This window comes from Capsicum annuum, chromosome 11 (genome assembly GCF_002878395.1).
Source record: "Capsicum annuum cultivar UCD-10X-F1 chromosome 11, UCD10Xv1.1, whole genome shotgun sequence".
In the NCBI taxonomy this organism is placed as follows: Eukaryota; Viridiplantae; Streptophyta; class Magnoliopsida; order Solanales; family Solanaceae; genus Capsicum; species Capsicum annuum.
The window spans coordinates 30,164,190-30,168,464 of NC_061121.1; the positions used below are offsets into that span (position 1 = coordinate 30,164,190).

Here is a 4,275-nt window from a genome sequence, read left to right on the forward strand (position 1 = left end):
AGGTTAGTGATCGAAGATGTTGATTGGTTTCAAAACTTTTTGAAAAATATTCCTTATTGGCCCTAACCTTTACCATCAGTATACATACACAGTGATAGTCGAGCGATAATAGTTATGACAATAAAAAGCACCTACATCCTTCAAATTATGAATCCATTATTATTTATATACTAGATTAGGGTACATGCATTGCACGTGAGTTTTACATTTACAAAAAAAGATGTATAACATAGAGTATAATAATAAACTATATGTAGTATCAATTGACATTGAAGAAAGAATACATTAATTTAATATTTTGACAACACAATAATTTTGTCGCTAAATCAATATCACAATGTCAATATTTCTTTCATAATTTATTTTCATATATGGAATTATTATACTGTCAATATATGTTTAATAGTGTTTGCATCTAATTATGTAATCACAAAATTGACCTAATTTGGTACTCAGTCAACCACGAACCAATACTAATTTGGCCATACAACCATTGAAAAGTTTTATCAAGTTGGTTAATAAATTCCTAAGATCTCATATTGAATAAAATTTACATCTTAAATAATTTTCAAAGTGTTGTCTACCTTTTCATCTACGTATTTTGGCTTCTAGTAGTTTTTTTAGTACTATGCAAGTAAAATTGATCCTTGTATGTATGTATTTCTCGAGAAAAAGTTTCTCTTCCTCCAATGGACAACTTGAATAGTTTTCTTCCTCTACTTGATAAGGCTATCTTTAGATTTGGCTTCTACCTCATCCTCAAGATCATGAACATTCTTAATTTGATGATTAATATCGACATGTTCTTTCCTAACTTGATGATTATCCTCTCCCTTTGCTAACTGCAAGGGCTCGAGCTGCTTGACATTTCTTGTTTATTTTCTCCATCACCAGTTCCTTCATCAGAATCTGAATGCTTTTAAACTTCTCATTTATTCAACTTCCAAGCTTAGCTTGATCCTTTCTCGTAGAACTGCAAATCACAATGAATAAGCACGTGTTCTGCCAATGATTATTTCAAAAATCACATCACACTATATCGACTGTAACCCATAGTATGAAGAACAGAGAATTCATGTTCTTCTAGTGCCTCCATAAAAGTGGATAAGCTAGAACTCTTACTCTTATCTCGGATGTAAAGCTTATTTTTGATAAACTCTCAGCTCAAGTAAAAAAATAATAATAATTGATTATACATCATTATAGAATACAAATACATCAATAAGTGTTCCACAATAATAATAAAACTATGAAAGTTAACCTCAAACAATACCTTTTTCTCTCTCCATTATGACATACCCTATTATTACTTTTCCAGCAAACAACATCTTCTTCAATCTCCATTACAACGTTTATTCAATTGTTACGTTAAATTACTATAAATTTCATCAATATCTGAAGCATAAATTTTAAAATATCTTGTGTCATTTTCATTTACGTGTTTTGGCTTCTAGTAGTTTTTTAGTACTATGCAAGTAGAATTGATCCTTATATGTATGTATTTCTCGAGGAAAAGTTTCTCTTCTCTTGATACGCAGCATGGATAGTCTTATTCCTCTACTTGATAAGGCTCTTCTCTAGTTCAACATCATCTTCAGATTCAACCTTTACCTCATCCTCAAGATCATGCTCATTCCTAGTTTAATGATTAAGATTGATATACTTTTTCCTAGCTTGATGATTATCCTCTCCCTTCACCAACTGCAAAGGCTCGAGCGGCTTGACGTTTCTTCTTTATTTTCTTCATCACCACTTTCTTCATCATAATATGAATGCTTTTAAAATTTTCTTTTATTCAACTTTCAATCTTAGCTTGCTCCTTTCTCGTAAAATCGCAAGTCATAGTGAATAAGTTGGTGTTCTGTAAATGATTATTTCAAAAATCATATCACACTATGTCGACTGCAATCCATAGTCTTAGAACAGGGAATTCATGTTCTTTTAGTGCCTTCATAAAAGAACTCTTACTCTTATCTCGAATATAGAGCTTATTTTCGATAGACTTCCGACTCAAGTAAATAAAAAATAATAAATCATTATACATCATTATAAAATATAAATACATCAATAAGTATTCTACAAAAATAATATAACTAAGTGAAAGGTTGAAAGCTAACCTCAAACAATACCTTTTCCTATCTCCATTATATATTTAGGAGTTTTGCTTCTCATATATTTAAAGTTGTACAAGAAAAACTTATATTTTAAGATTTTGTATAGGAATAAAGTTATCATTTACTATTCAACTTAACCTATTCAATTCGAATAAATGAGACACAAAAAGGTTAACAATTACACAAAAATAAGCTATATCACAGTTACAATTAAAAAATATACTTATTCAACAAGAATCAGAAGTATACACATTCGCAAAAAAAATTAAAAGCATATTCCTATACCCTAATCGGTTAATTATTACTATAAATTTTGTATAAGTATGTCATAGTACATAGTATGACATAATTTAAGTAAGAAAAAAAAATAATACATATATAATTTTTTTTTAATAAATAAAAAATATTGTTGTCAATAATATTCTCTTTTACTAACTATTCTCTCATTGAAAAGTTGGAAATAATCAAGTTATATAAAAGGACGATACGATTGGCATGACTCCAAAAGGGAAAAAAAAATTGATCCACAGGAAAGTAATTAATAGCCACAAAATTAAAAATATTTGTAACTTAGATGATTCTTAATCATTTCATTAACATGAAACAAAATAAGAATCATGAGAAATAATAAAGAGGTCAACAGAAAGGGAATACATGAAAAGAAGAATACATTACAATAGCAATATAATATATCATAACCAGAGTTAAACATATGCATGCATTTACTTCAACTCAACTACAGAGAAAGGACAAAAACAATTTGAAAAAACACAAAAAGATGTGTGAGGCTAAAGAACTTACTGGATGCAACATATTTAGATGATTCTTAATCATTTCATTAACATGAAACAAAATAAGAATCATGAGAAATAATAAAGAGGTCAACAGAAAGGGAATACATGAAAAGAAGAATACATTACAATAGTAATATAATATACCATAACCAGAGACAAACATATGCATGCATTTACTTCAACTCAACTACAGACAAAGGAAACAATTGTACAATTTGAGAAAACACAAAAAGATGTGTGAGGCTAAAGAACTTACTGATGCATCAATATCGTGGTCAACCAAAGTTATCTCGAGGATTTGATATTTGGAGAAGAGGGCTACTATGTGTGTATATATAGGCAACTCGTAGAGCAAATTTGTTCTCGTTCTCGTAGTCTTGTTATAACTTTAAAAGTGTTATCGTATATTTAATAGTCTTGATTCCATATATTTTACGATTTTATAATCTTGATTCCATATATTTTAGGATTTTAGAGTCTTGATCCCATATATTTTAGGAGTCAATATTATAAATATAATTAAGTAATAATTTGAAAAAAAAAAGTGAAAAAGACGATTTTGTTAAAAGTATAGACTTCTAATAAAGGATAAAAAGTTCAAACAATATTTCTAAGGTCTTTCACACTTTTAATATATTATAGATTATAAATTATAAATTATAAATATAGATTACCGATTATAAATATAAATTATAAATATAGATATATAAAAAATGTCATCTTTTTCTCAATAATGTGTTTGTCGTTTGACCCAATTCTATTAAATAGAAATACTGATAATTTTCGAATAAAGTATTAGAATGTATGAATGTATTGACCTTGAAACAACAATAATTTATTACTCTTCTTATAAAACAGAACTATTAATTACTCTTCTTATAAAACAAAACTCTATTTTAATTTGTTATTTTTTCTCAATATTGAGAAACACTTTGAAAGTGAGAGAGAGGAGGGAGAGGAGCAACTAGTAAGAGATAAAACATTGAATATTTCAGATGAATAACGGTTACGGATAAGTATATATTACTTTTAGCCTAGACTGGTGTGCCCAATTTGGATAATATATACATGCAAGGGGAAATATCATATAGTCAATGACAATATGGGCTACTACTAATGCATCAACGTAATTTTAACTGAATAGTAATCGGTAACCATTGCTCTTTGTACTTGATATTGCTATATTTAAATCAAGTTTTTTTAAAAAATAGTTTCTCTATCTTCATGTGGTAATTATAAGGTCCATATATATTCTATCCTCTCAAAATTTCACTTGCTCAATTTTATTAGGTATATTGTTGTTGATATTGTAATAAATAAACAAGTACAGATATTTTAGGCTTGATTCATAATCTTAATAAAATTGG

At 28.0% G+C, this 4,275-nt stretch overlaps 1 long non-coding RNA gene across 1 annotated transcript; it reads right to left on the reverse strand.

The window, feature by feature from the left end:
• Nucleotides 1–599: 599 nt before the first annotated feature.
• Nucleotides 600–3,372, reverse strand: LOC124888445. Its single transcript, XR_007046579.1, has 2 exons — nucleotides 3,165–3,372; nucleotides 600–973 (listed from the first exon to the last, which is right to left on the reverse strand). It is a non-coding gene; the product is annotated as an uncharacterized LOC124888445 (long non-coding RNA).
• Between the last annotated feature and the right edge of the window lie 903 nt (nucleotides 3,373–4,275).